Consider the following 23,142-nt stretch of genomic DNA (forward strand, 5'->3'; position numbering starts at 1 on the left):
TCTACCGACTGGAAATTGAAGTCCAGCTCTTGAGGATCTTGTCTTGGCTTTAGCCTTAGCTTTTCCACCTTTTCCACGTCCAGACATAACTGCGATTTGATTTGTAAGTTAATACAAAAACGTACGAATATTTAACGTAAGTGTTAACGAAATAAACTTTACTCGTTTTTTCATCATAAAAATAGGATCGAAATCATGTTTTTTTAACCAATCATAATTAAGTATTAAACAAAAGATTTTTTTTTTAACCAATTAAATTGCGTATCGGCGTTTTCGGATCGAATTCGATCCGATTTTTTTACTTATAAACAAAAAGTTTTGACTTGCAGTTTAATGCTTATTTACAAGTTAAGTAGCAAAAATTTTTAACCATGTCTGACGCAGCAGCTAAAGGAGGAAAACAGGCACCTAAAGTAGCCAAGAAAGGTGAAAAAAGAGCCGGCAAAAAAGGAGGAAAGATTGGTGGAACTGGTGAAAAGAAACGCAAGAGAAAGAGAAAGGAAAGTTATGCTATTTACATCTACAATGTTTTGAAACAAGTTCACCCAGATGTCGGAGTTTCAAGCAAAGCTATGAGCATCATGAACTCATTTGTCAACGACATCTTTGAGCGCATTGCTTCCGAAGCTTCGCGTTTGGCTCTTCAAAACAAAAAGTCGACCATCTCTTCTCGTGAAATTCAAACCGCAGTACGTCTTCTCTTGCCTGGAGAACTTGCAAAACACGCAGTCAGTGAAGGAACAAAAGCCGTCACAAAATACACAAGCAGCAAGTAAACCAACGTCTACCAAACACAAACGGTCTTTTTTAAGACCACACATCTTTAAAAAAACATTTACTTGGCGTCACTACAAGTTAACCGAAGTTAATAAAACTTCTAAATAATGTGCTTAAGAACACTAGCCTACATTTAAAATACTTCCCCATGTGTGTGTGGATTAGCTTCACTTTTCATACGTATTATTAGCTGTACTTGCAGAAAAGACAAGTACATTGATCCATGTTATTGCTTACATTTAACTTAACCCAGCTTTTCACGGAAACACTCCCAGGCAAATTAACCCTACAAAGTATTTCTAAATTTTTTTTGTGTCATATATGACATAGTATCGTATAGCAATAAATGTAACTGTGACAAGACTTTACACATTGTGTAATTTGGAAGCGTGCACAAAGTAATGTTTTAAAAGATTTGTGGCTATAAAAATAGCCGTTTTTGTTGAGCAATGACAACGCTTAACCTCCGAATCCGTAAAGAGTTCTTCCTTGACGTTTTAAGGCATAAACAACATCCATAGCGGTAACGGTCTTGCGTTTAGCGTGCTCTGTGTAGGTTACAGCATCACGAATAACATTCTCTAAGAAAACCTTCAGTACACCTCTGGTTTCCTCATAGATAAGGCCAGAGATACGTTTGACACCACCTCGTCGAGCAAGACGCCGAATAGCAGGTTTTGTGATTCCCTGAATGTTATCACGAAGAATTTTTCGGTGACGTTTAGCACCTCCTTTTCCCAATCCTTTACCTCCTTTTCCGCGTCCAGACATATTGATATAGTTGCGTACAGAACGAGTACAAAAACAACGTTTGAGTTAACAGAATTCAGACAGCTTTAAAAAGAGGCCATAAAATTACCTACTGCTCGTGGAAACACCCTAATTAACCAATAGAGTTGCGTCATTACAAAATGTTCCGAACATTTTGTACATTTTTTTAAGTAAAACTGTAGTTTTTTTAAAAATTCGTGGTCTTAATGTTTCAGTAAGGCAATAAATTTGGCATCGTTGGAATTCGCCAAACCTTCTGCTACTTACTAAAAAAAAAAAAAGTCAAAAGCTTTTGTGTATCAGAAGATACAGCCGTTTTCCCGTAGCCAAAAAACACAGATTTTATAAAAATGTTAAAGTAATGAGCGTAATGTCATTATGCAGCCAATCAGAAATTACTTTCTTAGCACCAATCAAATGGTTTGTTTTGAACCTTAGCTGTCAATCAATATGAGAAATAAAACTTTGGCGCGATAGTGCATTTTAGACCGTCTTGTGTATCCGTACTACATCGACTTCTTAAAATATGGCTCGTACAAAGCAAACTGCACGTAAATCTACTGGAGGAAAGGCTCCACGAAAACAACTCGCCACTAAAGCTGCGAGGAAAAGCGCACCAGCTACTGGAGGAGTGAAAAAACCACATCGTTACAGACCTGGTACAGTTGCTCTCAGAGAAATCAGAAGATACCAGAAGTCAACCGAGCTCTTGATCCGCAAGTTGCCTTTCCAGCGTCTTGTGCGAGAAATTGCTCAGGACTTCAAAACAGATCTGCGATTCCAGAGCACAGCCGTTATGGCTCTGCAAGAGGCTTCTGAAGCGTACCTTGTTGGCTTGTTCGAGGATACTAACTTGTGTGCCATTCACGCAAAACGAGTTACAATCATGCCTAAAGACATCCAGTTGGCAAGAAGAATTCGTGGGGAACGTGCCTAAGCATCTTACCAAACAAAAAACGGCTATTTTTATAGCCACACATCCATAAAAAATATTACGGCTAGCTTTTTATATCAAACTTTGTCCTGCTTTCTGTTTAAATTTTATGCTACATAAAAATTTTATGCTACATAAAGTTTGACAATGTTAAAAATATGAAGGGCAAGAAAAGTAAAAGCAAGAAAATAAGAAATTTAAAAACGAAAATACTTAAACTTAGGGAATCTAATCTTAAATTTACTCTTTTTTAACTGTTTAAGTGACTTAAACAAGTTTAACTTTGTACCAAGATAATGTTTTTTTGTAAATGTGTGGCTATAAAAATAGCCGTTTGTTAATGTAATAGCCAGATACACACAAATTATTTTTTTGCGGTCTTCTTTGCTGCCTTTTTGGGAGTCTTTTTGACCTTCTTTGCTGCAGGTTTTTTAGCAACAGGCTTCTTTGTGGGTTTCTTAGCTGCTGGTTTCTTAGCCGAGGCTTTCTTTGTGGCAGGCTTCTTTGCTGCTTTCTTTGGCGTGCTCTTCTTTGCTGGCTTCTTTTTTGGTGTACTTTTCTTTGCAGTAGGCTTCTTTGCCGTTGGCTTTTTTGCTGCGGCCTTTTTCTTAGGTTTTTCTTTTTTTACCTGACCTAGCTTGAATGATCCAGAAGCACCAGTGCCTTTAGTTTGAATCAAATCGCCTGATGTTACTCCTCGTTTAAGAGCCATTTTCAGATGATGATCTGAGTTTTCAGCAACTTTGTAATTTGCATGAATATATTTTGTAATAGCTTGGCGAGATGAACCACCGCGTTCCTTTAGGGTAGCGATAGCAGCCTTGATCATGTCCACATATTTAGGGTGATCAGCTGTCTTCTTTGCAGCAGGTTTCTTCTTGGGTGCGATTTTCTTTGGAGAAGCTGCTTCACTCATTTTTAATGTTTTCTTACAACAATCCAACGATAAACGATGCTTGTTATCACAGTAGAAGTATACTAAACATTACCGTGTAAATGAGATATAATTTAAGACGGTGCGAAGTATGCGGACGTAAAAGTACCACTCCCGGGAATTGATTTGGCGCGAAAACAGAAATGTGTGTTTCTGTACATCGTATAATTTCCGTTTTGGGTGCCGCGACTATGCGAAAGCATGTTAATTTTTATTTGTAGTACGACGCAATAGTCTGCAAGAGAAGCTGCTGGAGTTTGAGGTCTTCAGCATTACATCTAGTCTGTTAATTTGGGCTTCTTCCGCGCTCGTGTTAGGATTTTCATAAAGCGTTCTTTGGTTTGCGTTGCGTATGTCGGCCTACATCATCGACACGGCCTGTTTCCGGCTATTAGGAGCAATTCATATATTGGGCACTGCGTTTCGACTTTTTTATTAGACCACAGTAAAAAAATTCACTCACAGAAGTCCCTTTCTTTCATGGCTACAAACACGAAGAATTCTGTCGTAAGTAAAACGAATGCGCAAGCCAAAATGACGATGGGGCGAAGTCATAAGCATGGCCCTGTGGCCCAATGGATAAGGCATCTGACTACGAATCAGGGGATTCCAGGTTCGACTCCTGGCAGGGTCGCACTGTCGCATTTCGGCTGCATGGTCTACTGTGTAACGCGCGCGCACGTTCTGGCGTAATGCGTTGATAAACGGAATGTACGCAGACATATTGGAAAGTAATATCACGCACTTAGTATCGTCGCCTTTGTTAGCATTCATGTAAGTTACCATCCACTCGCTACAGTCGCTCTCCATCCTACGGCTAAATCAACAGCCGTGATTTTTACTATGTCGCCGTCCATCCGTACGCGGTGACAGTTGTAAGCTTTACAGTAACGTGACATGCTCCACAAGCAGTTACGGTGTGTGGACGATGCCTATCATGGCAACGCTTGTTCTTTATCGCTTCTCGGCCTAATGGCTAAGATCAAGTGTAGTATCTGTTCTTATCAGTTTAATATCTGGTAGGCCATTCTCTGAATGGTCAGTATATTAATCTGATTTTTGGCCTTGGGTCATGGAGGTGGATTCATTCACGCCGTGACCACGGGTTGCCTTGGTGTTGCACTATTACCGATGGCGGCCCACATAAGCAATAAAAGAATAATAGCAGTCCTCTTTCCGACGGCACTCTGCATAGTCTACGGCGGGAACAAAACGCGTACACTGGGGGAGAATACAGCCTATGCCCCGCGACACGGCAGTTTATAACACACTCAAGCCACAAGCATTAACAAACTTTGAAGGGTACCCTCATGCTACGGTGCAGTTCCAACTCATACTTACCTGACGGGGAAGTAAAGACTGATCAATGAGGGTTTTCTTCCAGAGTGAGGCTCTTGCATTGCACTACGCTTGGGCTGACCTCTGCGATTACTGCAAACGTCAGTAACTCGACCGTACAATTTCTGGTAGTGGGGGCCTGCGTCCGCGCTCGCCCCCTCCTTAAGTCAAAATGAATGAGCTTAGAAAAGTTGCGCGGCCAAATGTCGGTGGTGACTTAAACGCTAAGGTAAAACCTCGCTTGGCTGTTACGAAACGTGATTGCGATATAAGTCCTCGGAAGGCGGCGGAATTTTATTTTATTTGCCATTCCGTCAGGGTTATTGGATGATCGGCAATAGATCGAGTTTGTATGCATTTGAAAGCTCTTTTTTCTCGTACTATCACCTGAAAATGTCGTAGGAAAATGTCATAGGAAACACTTTCAACAACCGCCACGTTCCTTAATTGTTATAACAAGAAATATATCACAGCAAATGAAAATGAAAAGCCTACGACACCGGGAGTTCCCAGGCGGTCCCCCATCCAAGTACTATCCCGGCCCGACGATGCTTAACTTCCGTGATCAGACGAGAACGGGTGTGTTCATCGTGGTATGGCCGTAGACATTAGTAGGTGCAAATACGTGCAATTTATTTTGACGTTGTGATCAAATTTTTTTATTTAATTTCTTTGAGTTACTTAGGACAAGGCGTATGCATGGATTATCTATTAGACTTTAAGGTTATAGTTTTGTGAAAAAAACAATGTTTTTTTAAAGATGTGTGGCTATAAAAATAGCCGTTGTTTTCTGAGTGTAGCGGTTTACTTCTTCTGTCCTTTGTCGTTCTTCTTTGGGAGTAAGACAGCTTGAATGTTTGGCAAAACACCACCAGCTGCAATGGTTACACCGCTCAAAAGTTTGTTTAATTCTTCATCATTACGAACAGCCAATTGTAAATGTCTTGGAATAATCCTAGCTTTTTTGTTGTCTCTTGCTGCGTTACCAGCCAACTCCAATATCTCAGCAGATAAATATTCCAAGACGGCTGCTAAGTAAACTGGTGCTCCAGATCCAATTCGGTTAGCATAGTGCCCTCTACGAAGGAATCTATGCACTCTACCGACTGGAAATTGAAGTCCAGCTCTTGAGGATCTTGTCTTGGCTTTAGCCTTAGCTTTTCCACCTTTTCCACGTCCAGACATAACTGCGATTTGATTTGTAAGTTAATACAAAAACGTACGAATATTTAACGTAAGTGTTAACGAAATAAACTTTACTCGTTTTTTCATCATAAAAATAGGATCGAAATCATGTTTTTTTAACCAATCATAATTAAGTATTAAACAAAAGATTTTTTTTTTAACCAATTAAATTGCGTATCGGCGTTTTCGGATCGAATTCGATCCGATTTTTTTACTTATAAACAAAAAGTTTTGACTTGCAGTTTAATGCTTATTTACAAGTTAAGTAGCAAAAATTTTTAACCATGTCTGACGCAGCAGCTAAAGGAGGAAAACAGGCACCTAAAGTAGCCAAGAAAGGTGAAAAAAGAGCCGGCAAAAAAGGAGGAAAGATTGGTGGAACTGGTGAAAAGAAACGCAAGAGAAAGAGAAAGGAAAGTTATGCTATTTACATCTACAATGTTTTGAAACAAGTTCACCCAGATGTCGGAGTTTCAAGCAAAGCTATGAGCATCATGAACTCATTTGTCAACGACATCTTTGAGCGCATTGCTTCCGAAGCTTCGCGTTTGGCTCTTCAAAACAAAAAGTCGACCATCTCTTCTCGTGAAATTCAAACCGCAGTACGTCTTCTCTTGCCTGGAGAACTTGCAAAACACGCAGTCAGTGAAGGAACAAAAGCCGTCACAAAATACACAAGCAGCAAGTAAACCAACGTCTACCAAACACAAACGGTCTTTTTTAAGACCACACATCTTTAAAAAAACATTTACTTGGCGTCACTACAAGTTAACCGAAGTTAATAAAACTTCTAAATAATGTGCTTAAGAACACTAGCCTACATTTAAAATACTTCCCCATGTGTGTGTGGATTAGCTTCACTTTTCATACGTATTATTAGCTGTACTTGCAGAAAAGACAAGTACATTGATCCATGTTATTGCTTACATTTAACTTAACCCAGCTTTTCACGGAAACACTCCCAGGCAAATTAACCCTACAAAGTATTTCTAAATTTTTTTTGTGTCATATATGACATAGTATCGTATAGCAATAAATGTAACTGTGACAAGACTTTACACATTGTGTAATTTGGAAGCGTGCACAAAGTAATGTTTTAAAAGATTTGTGGCTATAAAAATAGCCGTTTTTGTTGAGCAATGACAACGCTTAACCTCCGAATCCGTAAAGAGTTCTTCCTTGACGTTTTAAGGCATAAACAACATCCATAGCGGTAACGGTCTTGCGTTTAGCGTGCTCTGTGTAGGTTACAGCATCACGAATAACATTCTCTAAGAAAACCTTCAGTACACCTCTGGTTTCCTCATAGATAAGGCCAGAGATACGTTTGACACCACCTCGTCGAGCAAGACGCCGAATAGCAGGTTTTGTGATTCCCTGAATGTTATCACGAAGAATTTTTCGGTGACGTTTAGCACCTCCTTTTCCCAATCCTTTACCTCCTTTTCCGCGTCCAGACATATTGATATAGTTGCGTACAGAACGAGTACAAAAACAACGTTTGAGTTAACAGAATTCAGACAGCTTTAAAAAGAGGCCATAAAATTACCTACTGCTCGTGGAAACACCCTAATTAACCAATAGAGTTGCGTCATTACAAAATGTTCCGAACATTTTGTACATTTTTTTAAGTAAAACTGTAGTTTTTTTAAAAATTCGTGGTCTTAATGTTTCAGTAAGGCAATAAATTTGGCATCGTTGGAATTCGCCAAACCTTCTGCTACTTACTAAAAAAAAAAAAAGTCAAAAGCTTTTGTGTATCAGAAGATACAGCCGTTTTCCCGTAGCCAAAAAACACAGATTTTATAAAAATGTTAAAGTAATGAGCGTAATGTCATTATGCAGCCAATCAGAAATTACTTTCTTAGCACCAATCAAATGGTTTGTTTTGAACCTTAGCTGTCAATCAATATGAGAAATAAAACTTTGGCGCGATAGTGCATTTTAGACCGTCTTGTGTATCCGTACTACATCGACTTCTTAAAATATGGCTCGTACAAAGCAAACTGCACGTAAATCTACTGGAGGAAAGGCTCCACGAAAACAACTCGCCACTAAAGCTGCGAGGAAAAGCGCACCAGCTACTGGAGGAGTGAAAAAACCACATCGTTACAGACCTGGTACAGTTGCTCTCAGAGAAATCAGAAGATACCAGAAGTCAACCGAGCTCTTGATCCGCAAGTTGCCTTTCCAGCGTCTTGTGCGAGAAATTGCTCAGGACTTCAAAACAGATCTGCGATTCCAGAGCACAGCCGTTATGGCTCTGCAAGAGGCTTCTGAAGCGTACCTTGTTGGCTTGTTCGAGGATACTAACTTGTGTGCCATTCACGCAAAACGAGTTACAATCATGCCTAAAGACATCCAGTTGGCAAGAAGAATTCGTGGGGAACGTGCCTAAGCATCTTACCAAACAAAAAACGGCTATTTTTATAGCCACACATCCATAAAAAATATTACGGCTAGCTTTTTATATCAAACTTTGTCCTGCTTTCTGTTTAAATTTTATGCTACATAAAAATTTTATGCTACATAAAGTTTGACAATGTTAAAAATATGAAGGGCAAGAAAAGTAAAAGCAAGAAAATAAGAAATTTAAAAACGAAAATACTTAAACTTAGGGAATCTAATCTTAAATTTACTCTTTTTTAACTGTTTAAGTGACTTAAACAAGTTTAACTTTGTACCAAGATAATGTTTTTTTGTAAATGTGTGGCTATAAAAATAGCCGTTTGTTAATGTAATAGCCAGATACACACAAATTATTTTTTTGCGGTCTTCTTTGCTGCCTTTTTGGGAGTCTTTTTGACCTTCTTTGCTGCAGGTTTTTTAGCAACAGGCTTCTTTGTGGGTTTCTTAGCTGCTGGTTTCTTAGCCGAGGCTTTCTTTGTGGCAGGCTTCTTTGCTGCTTTCTTTGGCGTGCTCTTCTTTGCTGGCTTCTTTTTTGGTGTACTTTTCTTTGCAGTAGGCTTCTTTGCCGTTGGCTTTTTTGCTGCGGCCTTTTTCTTAGGTTTTTCTTTTTTTACCTGACCTAGCTTGAATGATCCAGAAGCACCAGTGCCTTTAGTTTGAATCAAATCGCCTGATGTTACTCCTCGTTTAAGAGCCATTTTCAGATGATGATCTGAGTTTTCAGCAACTTTGTAATTTGCATGAATATATTTTGTAATAGCTTGGCGAGATGAACCACCGCGTTCCTTTAGGGTAGCGATAGCAGCCTTGATCATGTCCACATATTTAGGGTGATCAGCTGTCTTCTTTGCAGCAGGTTTCTTCTTGGGTGCGATTTTCTTTGGAGAAGCTGCTTCACTCATTTTTAATGTTTTCTTACAACAATCCAACGATAAACGATGCTTGTTATCACAGTAGAAGTATACTAAACATTACCGTGTAAATGAGATATAATTTAAGACGGTGCGAAGTATGCGGACGTAAAAGTACCACTCCCGGGAATTGATTTGGCGCGAAAACAGAAATGTGTGTTTCTGTACATCGTATAATGTCCGTTTTGGGTGCCGCGACTATGCGAAAGCATGTTAATTTTTATTTGTAGTACGACGCAATAGTCTGCAAGAGAAGCTGCTGGAGTTTGAGGTCTTCAGCATTACATCTAGTCTGTTAATTTGGGCTTCTTCCGCGCTCGTGTTAGGATTTTCATAAAGCGTTCTTTGGTTTGCGTTGCGTATGTCGGCCTACATCATCGACACGGCCTGTTTCCGGCTATTAGGAGCAATTCATATATTGGGCACTGCGTTTCGACTTTTTTATTAGACCACAGTAAAAAAATTCACTCACAGAAGTCCCTTTCTTTCATGGCTACAAACACGAAGAATTCTGTCGTAAGTAAAACGAATGCGCAAGCCAAAATGACGATGGGGCGAAGTCATAAGCATGGCCCTGTGGCCCAATGGATAAGGCATCTGACTACGAATCAGGGGATTCCAGGTTCGACTCCTGGCAGGGTCGCACTGTCGCATTTCGGCTGCATGGTCTACTGTGTAACGCGCGCGCACGTTCTGGCGTAATGCGTTGATAAACGGAATGTACGCAGACATATTGGAAAGTAATATCACGCACTTAGTATCGTCGCCTTTGTTAGCATTCATGTAAGTTACCATCCACTCGCTACAGTCGCTCTCCATCCTACGGCTAAATCAACAGCCGTGATTTTTACTATGTCGCCGTCCATCCGTACGCGGTGACAGTTGTAAGCTTTACAGTAACGTGACATGCTCCACAAGCAGTTACGGTGTGTGGACGATGCCTATCATGGCAACGCTTGTTCTTTATCGCTTCTCGGCCTAATGGCTAAGATCAAGTGTAGTATCTGTTCTTATCAGTTTAATATCTGGTAGGCCATTCTCTGAATGGTCAGTATATTAATCTGATTTTTGGCCTTGGGTCATGGAGGTGGATTCATTCACAGCCGTGACCACGGGTTGCCTTGGTGTTGCACTATTACCGATGGCGGCCCACATAAGCAATAAAAGAATAATAGCAGTCCTCTTTCCGACGGCACTCTGCATAGTCTACGGCGGGAACAAAACGCGTACACTGGGGGAGAATACAGCCTATGCCCCGCGACACGGCAGTTTATAACACACTCAAGCCACAAGCATTAACAAACTTTGAAGGGTACCCTCATGCTACGGTGCAGTTCCAACTCATACTTACCTGACGGGGAAGTAAAGACTGATCAATGAGGGTTTTCTTCCAGAGTGAGGCTCTTGCATTGCACTACGCTTGGGCTGACCTCTGCGATTACTGCAAACGTCAGTAACTCGACCGTACAATTTCTGGTAGTGGGGGCCTGCGTCCGCGCTCGCCCCCTCCTTAAGTCAAAATGAATGAGCTTAGAAAAGTTGCGCGGCCAAATGTCGGTGGTGACTTAAACGCTAAGGTAAAACCTCGCTTGGCTGTTACGAAACGTGATTGCGATATAAGTCCTCGGAAGGCGGCGGAATTTTATTTTATTTGCCATTCCGTCAGGGTTATTGGATGATCGGCAATAGATCGAGTTTGTATGCATTTGAAAGCTCTTTTTTCTCGTACTATCACCTGAAAATGTCGTAGGAAAATGTCATAGGAAACACTTTCAACAACCGCCACGTTCCTTAATTGTTATAACAAGAAATATATCACAGCAAATGAAAATGAAAAGCCTACGACACCGGGAGTTCCCAGGCGGTCCCCCATCCAAGTACTATCCCGGCCCGACGATGCTTAACTTCCGTGATCAGACGAGAACGGGTGTGTTCATCGTGGTATGGCCGTAGACATTAGTAGGTGCAAATACGTGCAATTTATTTTGACGTTGTGATCAAATTTTTTTATTTAATTTCTTTGAGTTACTTAGGACAAGGCGTATGCATGGATTATCTATTAGACTTTAAGGTTATAGTTTTGTGAAAAAAACAATGTTTTTTTAAAGATGTGTGGCTATAAAAATAGCCGTTGTTTTCTGAGTGTAGCGGTTTACTTCTTCTGTCCTTTGTCGTTCTTCTTTGGGAGTAAGACAGCTTGAATGTTTGGCAAAACACCACCAGCTGCAATGGTTACACCGCTCAAAAGTTTGTTTAATTCTTCATCATTACGAACAGCCAATTGTAAATGTCTTGGAATAATCCTAGCTTTTTTGTTGTCTCTTGCTGCGTTACCAGCCAACTCCAATATCTCAGCAGATAAATATTCCAAGACGGCTGCTAAGTAAACTGGTGCTCCAGATCCAATTCGGTTAGCATAGTGCCCTCTACGAAGGAATCTATGCACTCTACCGACTGGAAATTGAAGTCCAGCTCTTGAGGATCTTGTCTTGGCTTTAGCCTTAGCTTTTCCACCTTTTCCACGTCCAGACATAACTGCGATTTGATTTGTAAGTTAATACAAAAACGTACGAATATTTAACGTAAGTGTTAACGAAATAAACTTTACTCGTTTTTTCATCATAAAAATAGGATCGAAATCATGTTTTTTTAACCAATCATAATTAAGTATTAAACAAAAGATTTTTTTTTTAACCAATTAAATTGCGTATCGGCGTTTTCGGATCGAATTCGATCCGATTTTTTTACTTATAAACAAAAAGTTTTGACTTGCAGTTTAATGCTTATTTACAAGTTAAGTAGCAAAAATTTTTAACCATGTCTGACGCAGCAGCTAAAGGAGGAAAACAGGCACCTAAAGTAGCCAAGAAAGGTGAAAAAAGAGCCGGCAAAAAAGGAGGAAAGATTGGTGGAACTGGTGAAAAGAAACGCAAGAGAAAGAGAAAGGAAAGTTATGCTATTTACATCTACAATGTTTTGAAACAAGTTCACCCAGATGTCGGAGTTTCAAGCAAAGCTATGAGCATCATGAACTCATTTGTCAACGACATCTTTGAGCGCATTGCTTCCGAAGCTTCGCGTTTGGCTCTTCAAAACAAAAAGTCGACCATCTCTTCTCGTGAAATTCAAACCGCAGTACGTCTTCTCTTGCCTGGAGAACTTGCAAAACACGCAGTCAGTGAAGGAACAAAAGCCGTCACAAAATACACAAGCAGCAAGTAAACCAACGTCTACCAAACACAAACGGTCTTTTTTAAGACCACACATCTTTAAAAAAACATTTACTTGGCGTCACTACAAGTTAACCGAAGTTAATAAAACTTCTAAATAATGTGCTTAAGAACACTAGCCTACATTTAAAATACTTCCCCATGTGTGTGTGGATTAGCTTCACTTTTCATACGTATTATTAGCTGTACTTGCAGAAAAGACAAGTACATTGATCCATGTTATTGCTTACATTTAACTTAACCCAGCTTTTCACGGAAACACTCCCAGGCAAATTAACCCTACAAAGTATTTCTAAATTTTTTTTGTGTCATATATGACATAGTATCGTATAGCAATAAATGTAACTGTGACAAGACTTTACACATTGTGTAATTTGGAAGCGTGCACAAAGTAATGTTTTAAAAGATTTGTGGCTATAAAAATAGCCGTTTTTGTTGAGCAATGACAACGCTTAACCTCCGAATCCGTAAAGAGTTCTTCCTTGACGTTTTAAGGCATAAACAACATCCATAGCGGTAACGGTCTTGCGTTTAGCGTGCTCTGTGTAGGTTACAGCATCACGAATAACATTCTCTAAGAAAACCTTCAGTACACCTCTGGTTTCCTCATAGATAAGGCCAGAGATACGTTTGACACCACCTCGTCGAGCAAGACGCCGAATAGCAGGTTTTGTGATTCCCTGAATGTTATCACGAAGAATTTTTCGGTGACGTTTAGCACCTCCTTTTCCCAATCCTTTACCTCCTTTTCCGCGTCCAGACATATTGATATAGTTGCGTACAGAACGAGTACAAAAACAACGTTTGAGTTAACAGAATTCAGACAGCTTTAAAAAGAGGCCATAAAATTACCTACTGCTCGTGGAAACACCCTAATTAACCAATAGAGTTGCGTCATTACAAAATGTTCCGAACATTTTGTACATTTTTTTAAGTAAAACTGTAGTTTTTTTAAAAATTCGTGGTCTTAATGTTTCAGTAAGGCAATAAATTTGGCATCGTTGGAATTCGCCAAACCTTCTGCTACTTACTAAAAAAAAAAAAAGTCAAAAGCTTTTGTGTATCAGAAGATACAGCCGTTTTCCCGTAGCCAAAAAACACAGATTTTATAAAAATGTTAAAGTAATGAGCGTAATGTCATTATGCAGCCAATCAGAAATTACTTTCTTAGCACCAATCAAATGGTTTGTTTTGAACCTTAGCTGTCAATCAATATGAGAAATAAAACTTTGGCGCGATAGTGCATTTTAGACCGTCTTGTGTATCCGTACTACATCGACTTCTTAAAATATGGCTCGTACAAAGCAAACTGCACGTAAATCTACTGGAGGAAAGGCTCCACGAAAACAACTCGCCACTAAAGCTGCGAGGAAAAGCGCACCAGCTACTGGAGGAGTGAAAAAACCACATCGTTACAGACCTGGTACAGTTGCTCTCAGAGAAATCAGAAGATACCAGAAGTCAACCGAGCTCTTGATCCGCAAGTTGCCTTTCCAGCGTCTTGTGCGAGAAATTGCTCAGGACTTCAAAACAGATCTGCGATTCCAGAGCACAGCCGTTATGGCTCTGCAAGAGGCTTCTGAAGCGTACCTTGTTGGCTTGTTCGAGGATACTAACTTGTGTGCCATTCACGCAAAACGAGTTACAATCATGCCTAAAGACATCCAGTTGGCAAGAAGAATTCGTGGGGAACGTGCCTAAGCATCTTACCAAACAAAAAACGGCTATTTTTATAGCCACACATCCATAAAAAATATTACGGCTAGCTTTTTATATCAAACTTTGTCCTGCTTTCTGTTTAAATTTTATGCTACATAAAAATTTTATGCTACATAAAGTTTGACAATGTTAAAAATATGAAGGGCAAGAAAAGTAAAAGCAAGAAAATAAGAAATTTAAAAACGAAAATACTTAAACTTAGGGAATCTAATCTTAAATTTACTCTTTTTTAACTGTTTAAGTGACTTAAACAAGTTTAACTTTGTACCAAGATAATGTTTTTTTGTAAATGTGTGGCTATAAAAATAGCCGTTTGTTAATGTAATAGCCAGATACACACAAATTATTTTTTTGCGGTCTTCTTTGCTGCCTTTTTGGGAGTCTTTTTGACCTTCTTTGCTGCAGGTTTTTTAGCAACAGGCTTCTTTGTGGGTTTCTTAGCTGCTGGTTTCTTAGCCGAGGCTTTCTTTGTGGCAGGCTTCTTTGCTGCTTTCTTTGGCGTGCTCTTCTTTGCTGGCTTCTTTTTTGGTGTACTTTTCTTTGCAGTAGGCTTCTTTGCCGTTGGCTTTTTTGCTGCGGCCTTTTTCTTAGGTTTTTCTTTTTTTACCTGACCTAGCTTGAATGATCCAGAAGCACCAGTGCCTTTAGTTTGAATCAAATCGCCTGATGTTACTCCTCGTTTAAGAGCCATTTTCAGATGATGATCTGAGTTTTCAGCAACTTTGTAATTTGCATGAATATATTTTGTAATAGCTTGGCGAGATGAACCACCGCGTTCCTTTAGGGTAGCGATAGCAGCCTTGATCATGTCCACATATTTAGGGTGATCAGCTGTCTTCTTTGCAGCAGGTTTCTTCTTGGGTGCGATTTTCTTTGGAGAAGCTGCTTCACTCATTTTTAATGTTTTCTTACAACAATCCAACGATAAACGATGCTTGTTATCACAGTAGAAGTATACTAAACATTACCGTGTAAATGAGATATAATTTAAGACGGTGCGAAGTATGCGGACGTAAAAGTACCACTCCCGGGAATTGATTTGGCGCGAAAACAGAAATGTGTGTTTCTGTACATCGTATAATGTCCGTTTTGGGTGCCGCGACTATGCGAAAGCATGTTAATTTTTATTTGTAGTACGACGCAATAGTCTGCAAGAGAAGCTGCTGGAGTTTGAGGTCTTCAGCATTACATCTAGTCTGTTAATTTGGGCTTCTTCCGCGCTCGTGTTAGGATTTTCATAAAGCGTTCTTTGGTTTGCGTTGCGTATGTCGGCCTACATCATCGACACGGCCTGTTTCCGGCTATTAGGAGCAATTCATATATTGGGCACTGCGTTTCGACTTTTTTATTAGACCACAGTAAAAAAATTCACTCACAGAAGTCCCTTTCTTTCATGGCTACAAACACGAAGAATTCTGTCGTAAGTAAAACGAATGCGCAAGCCAAAATGACGATGGGGCGAAGTCATAAGCATGGCCCTGTGGCCCAATGGATAAGGCATCTGACTACGAATCAGGGGATTCCAGGTTCGACTCCTGGCAGGGTCGCACTGTCGCATTTCGGCTGCATGGTCTACTGTGTAACGCGCGCGCACGTTCTGGCGTAATGCGTTGATAAACGGAATGTACGCAGACATATTGGAAAGTAATATCACGCACTTAGTATCGTCGCCTTTGTTAGCATTCATGTAAGTTACCATCCACTCGCTACAGTCGCTCTCCATCCTACGGCTAAATCAACAGCCGTGATTTTTACTATGTCGCCGTCCATCCGTACGCGGTGACAGTTGTAAGCTTTACAGTAACGTGACATGCTCCACAAGCAGTTACGGTGTGTGGACGATGCCTATCATGGCAACGCTTGTTCTTTATCGCTTCTCGGCCTAATGGCTAAGATCAAGTGTAGTATCTGTTCTTATCAGTTTAATATCTGGTAGGCCATTCTCTGAATGGTCAGTATATTAATCTGATTTTTGGCCTTGGGTCATGGAGGTGGATTCATTCACGCCGTGACCACGGGTTGCCTTGGTGTTGCACTATTACCGATGGCGGCCCACATAAGCAATAAAAGAATAATAGCAGTCCTCTTTCCGACGGCACTCTGCATAGTCTACGGCGGGAACAAAACGCGTACACTGGGGGAGAATACAGCCTATGCCCCGCGACACGGCAGTTTATAACACACTCAAGCCACAAGCATTAACAAACTTTGAAGGGTACCCTCATGCTACGGTGCAGTTCCAACTCATACTTACCTGACGGGGAAGTAAAGACTGATCAATGAGGGTTTTCTTCCAGAGTGAGGCTCTTGCATTGCACTACGCTTGGGCTGACCTCTGCGATTACTGCAAACGTCAGTAACTCGACCGTACAATTTCTGGTAGTGGGGGCCTGCGTCCGCGCTCGCCCCCTCCTTAAGTCAAAATGAATGAGCTTAGAAAAGTTGCGCGGCCAAATGTCGGTGGTGACTTAAACGCTAAGGTAAAACCTCGCTTGGCTGTTACGAAACGTGATTGCGATATAAGTCCTCGGAAGGCGGCGGAATTTTATTTTATTTGCCATTCCGTCAGGGTTATTGGATGATCGGCAATAGATCGAGTTTGTATGCATTTGAAAGCTCTTTTTTCTCGTACTATCACCTGAAAATGTCGTAGGAAAATGTCATAGGAAACACTTTCAACAACCGCCACGTTCCTTAATTGTTATAACAAGAAATATATCACAGCAAATGAAAATGAAAAGCCTACGACACCGGGAGTTCCCAGGCGGTCCCCCATCCAAGTACTATCCCGGCCCGACGATGCTTAACTTCCGTGATCAGACGAGAACGGGTGTGTTCATCGTGGTATGGCCGTAGACATTAGTAGGTGCAAATACGTGCAATTTATTTTGACGTTGTGATCAAATTTTTTTATTTAATTTCTTTGAGTTACTTAGGACAAGGCGTATGCATGGATTATCTATTAGACTTTAAGGTTATAGTTTTGTGAAAAAAACAATGTTTTTTTAAAGATGTGTGGCTATAAAAATAGCCGTTGTTTTCTGAGTGTAGCGGTTTACTTCTTCTGTCCTTTGTCGTTCTTCTTTGGGAGTAAGACAGCTTGAATGTTTGGCAAAACACCACCAGCTGCAATGGTTACACCGCTCAAAAGTTTGTTTAATTCTTCATCATTACGAACAGCCAATTGTAAATGTCTTGGAATAATCCTAGCTTTTTTGTTGTCTCTTGCTGCGTTACCAGCCAACTCCAATATCTCAGCAGATAAATATTCCAAGACGGCTGCTAAGTAAACTGGTGCTCCAGATCCAATTCGGTTAGCATAGTGCCCTCTACGAAGGAATCTATGCACTCTACCGACTGGAAATTGAAGTCCAGCTCTTGAGGATCTTGTCTTGGCTTTAGCCTTAGCTTTTCCACCTTTTCCACGTCCAGACATAACTGCGATTTGATTTGTAAGTTAATACAAAAACGTACGAATATTTAACGTAAGTGTTAACGAAATAAACTTTACTCGTTTTTTCATCATAAAAATAGGATCGAAATCATGTTTTTTTAACCAATCATAATTAAGTATTAAACAAAAGATTTTTTTTTTAACCAATTAAATTGCGTATCGGCGTTTTCGGATCGAATTCGATCCGATTTTTTTACTTATAAACAAAAAGTTTTGACTTGCAGTTTAATGCTTATTTACAAGTTAAGTAGCAAAAATTTTTAACCATGTCTGACGCAGCAGCTAAAGGAGGAAAACAGGCACCTAAAGTAGCCAAGAAAGGTGAAAAAAGAGCCGGCAAAAAAGGAGGAAAGATTGGTGGAACTGGTGAAAAGAAACGCAAGAGAAAGAGAAAGGAAAGTTATGCTATTTACATCTACAATGTTTTGAAACAAGTTCACCCAGATGTCGGAGTTTCAAGCAAAGCTATGAGCATCATGAACTCATTTGTCAACGACATCTTTGAGCGCATTGCTTCCGAAGCTTCGCGTTTGGCTCTTCAAAACAAAAAGTCGACCATCTCTTCTCGTGAAATTCAAACCGCAGTACGTCTTCTCTTGCCTGGAGAACTTGCAAAACACGCAGTCAGTGAAGGAACAAAAGCCGTCACAAAATACACAAGCAGCAAGTAAACCAACGTCTACCAAACACAAACGGTCTTTTTTAAGACCACACATCTTTAAAAAAACATTTACTTGGCGTCACTACAAGTTAACCGAAGTTAATAAAACTTCTAAATAATGTGCTTAAGAACACTAGCCTACATTTAAAATACTTCCCCATGTGTGTGTGGATTAGCTTCACTTTTCATACGTATTATTAGCTGTACTTGCAGAAAAGACAAGTACATTGATCCATGTTATTGCTTACATTTAACTTAACCCAGCTTTTCACGGAAACACTCCCAGGCAAATTAACCCTACAAAGTATTTCTAAATTTTTTTTGTGTCATATATGACATAGTATCGTATAGCAATAAATGTAACTGTGACAAGACTTTACACATTGTGTAATTTGGAAGCGTGCACAAAGTAATGTTTTAAAAGATTTGTGGCTATAAAAATAGCCGTTTTTGTTGAGCAATGACAACGCTTAACCTCCGAATCCGTAAAGAGTTCTTCCTTGACGTTTTAAGGCATAAACAACATCCATAGCGGTAACGGTCTTGCGTTTAGCGTGCTCTGTGTAGGTTACAGCATCACGAATAACATTCTCTAAGAAAACCTTCAGTACACCTCTGGTTTCCTCATAGATAAGGCCAGAGATACGTTTGACACCACCTCGTCGAGCAAGACGCCGAATAGCAGGTTTTGTGATTCCCTGAATGTTATCACGAAGAATTTTTCGGTGACGTTTAGCACCTCCTTTTCCCAATCCTTTACCTCCTTTTCCGCGTCCAGACATATTGATATAGTTGCGTACAGAACGAGTACAAAAACAACGTTTGAGTTAACAGAATTCAGACAGCTTTAAAAAGAGGCCATAAAATTACCTACTGCTCGTGGAAACACCCTAATTAACCAATAGAGTTGCGTCATTACAAAATGTTCCGAACATTTTGTACATTTTTTTAAGTAAAACTGTAGTTTTTTTAAAAATTCGTGGTCTTAATGTTTCAGTAAGGCAATAAATTTGGCATCGTTGGAATTCGCCAAACCTTCTGCTACTTACTAAAAAAAAAAAAAGTCAAAAGCTTTTGTGTATCAGAAGATACAGCCGTTTTCCCGTAGCCAAAAAACACAGATTTTATAAAAATGTTAAAGTAATGAGCGTAATGTCATTATGCAGCCAATCAGAAATTACTTTCTTAGCACCAATCAAATGGTTTGTTTTGAACCTTAGCTGTCAATCAATATGAGAAATAAAACTTTGGCGCGATAGTGCATTTTAGACCGTCTTGTGTATCCGTACTACATCGACTTCTTAAAATATGGCTCGTACAAAGCAAACTGCACGTAAATCTACTGGAGGAAAGGCTCCACGAAAACAACTCGCCACTAAAGCTGCGAGGAAAAGCGCACCAGCTACTGGAGGAGTGAAAAAACCACATCGTTACAGACCTGGTACAGTTGCTCTCAGAGAAATCAGAAGATACCAGAAGTCAACCGAGCTCTTGATCCGCAAGTTGCCTTTCCAGCGTCTTGTGCGAGAAATTGCTCAGGACTTCAAAACAGATCTGCGATTCCAGAGCACAGCCGTTATGGCTCTGCAAGAGGCTTCTGAAGCGTACCTTGTTGGCTTGTTCGAGGATACTAACTTGTGTGCCATTCACGCAAAACGAGTTACAATCATGCCTAAAGACATCCAGTTGGCAAGAAGAATTCGTGGGGAACGTGCCTAAGCATCTTACCAAACAAAAAACGGCTATTTTTATAGCCACACATCCATAAAAAATATTACGGCTAGCTTTTTATATCAAACTTTGTCCTGCTTTCTGTTTAAATTTTATGCTACATAAAAATTTTATGCTACATAAAGTTTGACAATGTTAAAAATATGAAGGGCAAGAAAAGTAAAAGCAAGAAAATAAGAAATTTAAAAACGAAAATACTTAAACTTAGGGAATCTAATCTTAAATTTACTCTTTTTTAACTGTTTAAGTGACTTAAACAAGTTTAACTTTGTACCAAGATAATGTTTTTTTGTAAATGTGTGGCTATAAAAATAGCCGTTTGTTAATGTAATAGCCAGATACACACAAATTATTTTTTTGCGGTCTTCTTTGCTGCCTTTTTGGGAGTCTTTTTGACCTTCTTTGCTGCAGGTTTTTTAGCAACAGGCTTCTTTGTGGGTTTCTTAGCTGCTGGTTTCTTAGCCGAGGCTTTCTTTGTGGCAGGCTTCTTTGCTGCTTTCTTTGGCGTGCTCTTCTTTGCTGGCTTCTTTTTTGGTGTACTTTTCTTTGCAGTAGGCTTCTTTGCCGTTGGCTTTTTTGCTGCGGCCTTTTTCTTAGGTTTTTCTTTTTTTACCTGACCTAGCTTGAATGATCCAGAAGCACCAGTGCCTTTAGTTTGAATCAAATCGCCTGATGTTACTCCTCGTTTAAGAGCCATTTTCAGATGATGATCTGAGTTTTCAGCAACTTTGTAATTTGCATGAATATATTTTGTAATAGCTTGGCGAGATGAACCACCGCGTTCCTTTAGGGTAGCGATAGCAGCCTTGATCATGTCCACATATTTAGGGTGATCAGCTGTCTTCTTTGCAGCAGGTTTCTTCTTGGGTGCGATTTTCTTTGGAGAAGCTGCTTCACTCATTTTTAATGTTTTCTTACAACAATCCAACGATAAACGATGCTTGTTATCACAGTAGAAGTATACTAAACATTACCGTGTAAATGAGATATAATTTAAGACGGTGCGAAGTATGCGGACGTAAAAGTACCACTCCCGGGAATTGATTTGGCGCGAAAACAGAAATGTGTGTTTCTGTACATCGTATAATGTCCGTTTTGGGTGCCGCGACTATGCGAAAGCATGTTAATTTTTATTTGTAGTACGACGCAATAGTCTGCAAGAGAAGCTGCTGGAGTTTGAGGTCTTCAGCATTACATCTAGTCTGTTAATTTGGGCTTCTTCCGCGCTCGTGTTAGGATTTTCATAAAGCGTTCTTTGGTTTGCGTTGCGTATGTCGGCCTACATCATCGACACGGCCTGTTTCCGGCTATTAGGAGCAATTCATATATTGGGCACTGCGTTTCGACTTTTTTATTAGACCACAGTAAAAAAATTCACTCACAGAAGTCCCTTTCTTTCATGGCTACAAACACGAAGAATTCTGTCGTAAGTAAAACGAATGCGCAAGCCAAAATGACGATGGGGCGAAGTCATAAGCATGGCCCTGTGGCCCAATGGATAAGGCATCTGACTACGAATCAGGGGATTCCAGGTTCGACTCCTGGCAGGGTCGCACTGTCGCATTTCGGCTGCATGGTCTACTGTGTAACGCGCGCGCACGTTCTGGCGTAATGCGTTGATAAACGGAATGTACGCAGACATATTGGAAAGTAATATCACGCACTTAGTATCGTCGCCTTTGTTAGCATTCATGTAAGTTACCATCCACTCGCTACAGTCGCTCTCCATCCTACGGCTAAATCAACAGCCGTGATTTTTACTATGTCGCCGTCCATCCGTACGCGGTGACAGTTGTAAGCTTTACAGTAACGTGACATGCTCCACAAGCAGTTACGGTGTGTGGACGATGCCTATCATGGCAACGCTTGTTCTTTATCGCTTCTCGGCCTAATGGCTAAGATCAAGTGTAGTATCTGTTCTTATCAGTTTAATATCTGGTAGGCCATTCTCTGAATGGTCAGTATATTAATCTGATTTTTGGCCTTGGGTCATGGAGGTGGATTCATTCACGCCGTGACCACGGGTTGCCTTGGTGTTGCACTATTACCGATGGCGGCCCACATAAGCAATAAAAGAATAATAGCAGTCCTCTTTCCGACGGCACTCTGCATAGTCTACGGCGGGAACAAAACGCGTACACTGGGGGAGAATACAGCCTATGCCCCGCGACACGGCAGTTTATAACACACTCAAGCCACAAGCATTAACAAACTTTGAAGGGTACCCTCATGCTACGGTGCAGTTCCAACTCATACTTACCTGACGGGGAAGTAAAGACTGATCAATGAGGGTTTTCTTCCAGAGTGAGGCTCTTGCATTGCACTACGCTTGGGCTGACCTCTGCGATTACTGCAAACGTCAGTAACTCGACCGTACAATTTCTGGTAGTGGGGGCCTGCGTCCGCGCTCGCCCCCTCCTTAAGTCAAAATGAATGAGCTTAGAAAAGTTGCGCGGCCAAATGTCGGTGGTGACTTAAACGCTAAGGTAAAACCTCGCTTGGCTGTTACGAAACGTGATTGCGATATAAGTCCTCGGAAGGCGGCGGAATTTTATTTTATTTGCCATTCCGTCAGGGTTATTGGATGATCGGCAATAGATCGAGTTTGTATGCATTTGAAAGCTCTTTTTTCTCGTACTATCACCTGAAAATGTCGTAGGAAAATGTCATAGGAAACACTTTCAACAACCGCCACGTTCCTTAATTGTTATAACAAGAAATATATCACAGCAAATGAAAATGAAAAGCCTACGACACCGGGAGTTCCCAGGCGGTCCCCCATCCAAGTACTATCCCGGCCCGACGATGCTTAACTTCCGTGATCAGACGAGAACGGGTGTGTTCATCGTGGTATGGCCGTAGACATTAGTAGGTGCAAATACGTGCAATTTATTTTGACGTTGTGATCAAATTTTTTTATTTAATTTCTTTGAGTTACTTAGGACAAGGCGTATGCATGGATTATCTATTAGACTTTAAGGTTATAGTTTTGTGAAAAAAACAATGTTTTTTTAAAGATGTGTGGCTATAAAAATAGCCGTTGTTTTCTGAGTGTAGCGGTTTACTTCTTCTGTCCTTTGTCGTTCTT

At 40.4% G+C, this 23,142-nt stretch overlaps 12 non-coding genes across 12 annotated transcripts; 8 read left to right on the forward strand and 4 right to left on the reverse strand.

The window, feature by feature from the left end:
• Positions 1-4,372: 4,372 nt before the first annotated feature.
• Positions 4,373-4,564, forward strand: LOC130660630 (U2 spliceosomal RNA). The gene has a single exon (XR_008987828.1). It is a non-coding gene; the product is annotated as a U2 spliceosomal RNA (small nuclear RNA).
• Positions 4,565-4,749: 185 nt separating this feature from the next.
• Positions 4,750-4,914, forward strand: LOC130659571 (U1 spliceosomal RNA). The gene has a single exon (XR_008986775.1). It is a non-coding gene; the product is annotated as a U1 spliceosomal RNA (small nuclear RNA).
• Positions 4,915-5,242: 328 nt separating this feature from the next.
• On the reverse strand, positions 5,243-5,361 carry LOC130659197 (5S ribosomal RNA). Its single transcript, XR_008986408.1, has one exon. It is a non-coding gene; the product is annotated as a 5S ribosomal RNA (ribosomal RNA).
• Positions 5,362-10,224: 4,863 nt separating this feature from the next.
• LOC130661465 (U2 spliceosomal RNA) lies at positions 10,225-10,417 on the forward strand. Its single transcript, XR_008988656.1, has one exon. It is a non-coding gene; the product is annotated as a U2 spliceosomal RNA (small nuclear RNA).
• Positions 10,418-10,602: 185 nt separating this feature from the next.
• Positions 10,603-10,767, forward strand: LOC130659572 (U1 spliceosomal RNA). Its single transcript, XR_008986776.1, has one exon. It is a non-coding gene; the product is annotated as a U1 spliceosomal RNA (small nuclear RNA).
• A 328-nt stretch (positions 10,768-11,095) lies between these two features.
• LOC130659209 (5S ribosomal RNA) lies at positions 11,096-11,214 on the reverse strand. The gene has a single exon (XR_008986421.1). It is a non-coding gene; the product is annotated as a 5S ribosomal RNA (ribosomal RNA).
• Positions 11,215-16,077: 4,863 nt separating this feature from the next.
• LOC130660633 (U2 spliceosomal RNA) lies at positions 16,078-16,269 on the forward strand. Its single transcript, XR_008987830.1, has one exon. It is a non-coding gene; the product is annotated as a U2 spliceosomal RNA (small nuclear RNA).
• A 185-nt stretch (positions 16,270-16,454) lies between these two features.
• Positions 16,455-16,619, forward strand: LOC130659574 (U1 spliceosomal RNA). Its single transcript, XR_008986779.1, has one exon. It is a non-coding gene; the product is annotated as a U1 spliceosomal RNA (small nuclear RNA).
• A 328-nt stretch (positions 16,620-16,947) lies between these two features.
• On the reverse strand, positions 16,948-17,066 carry LOC130659222 (5S ribosomal RNA). The gene has a single exon (XR_008986434.1). It is a non-coding gene; the product is annotated as a 5S ribosomal RNA (ribosomal RNA).
• A 4,863-nt stretch (positions 17,067-21,929) lies between these two features.
• Positions 21,930-22,121, forward strand: LOC130660634 (U2 spliceosomal RNA). Its single transcript, XR_008987831.1, has one exon. It is a non-coding gene; the product is annotated as a U2 spliceosomal RNA (small nuclear RNA).
• A 185-nt stretch (positions 22,122-22,306) lies between these two features.
• LOC130659575 (U1 spliceosomal RNA) lies at positions 22,307-22,471 on the forward strand. Its single transcript, XR_008986780.1, has one exon. It is a non-coding gene; the product is annotated as a U1 spliceosomal RNA (small nuclear RNA).
• Positions 22,472-22,799: 328 nt separating this feature from the next.
• LOC130659234 (5S ribosomal RNA) lies at positions 22,800-22,918 on the reverse strand. The gene has a single exon (XR_008986446.1). It is a non-coding gene; the product is annotated as a 5S ribosomal RNA (ribosomal RNA).
• Between the last annotated feature and the right edge of the window lie 224 nt (positions 22,919-23,142).

The sequence above is a fragment of the Hydractinia symbiolongicarpus genome, chromosome 9, assembly GCF_029227915.1.
Source record: "Hydractinia symbiolongicarpus strain clone_291-10 chromosome 9, HSymV2.1, whole genome shotgun sequence".
Classification (NCBI taxonomy): domain Eukaryota; kingdom Metazoa; phylum Cnidaria; class Hydrozoa; order Anthoathecata; family Hydractiniidae; genus Hydractinia; species Hydractinia symbiolongicarpus.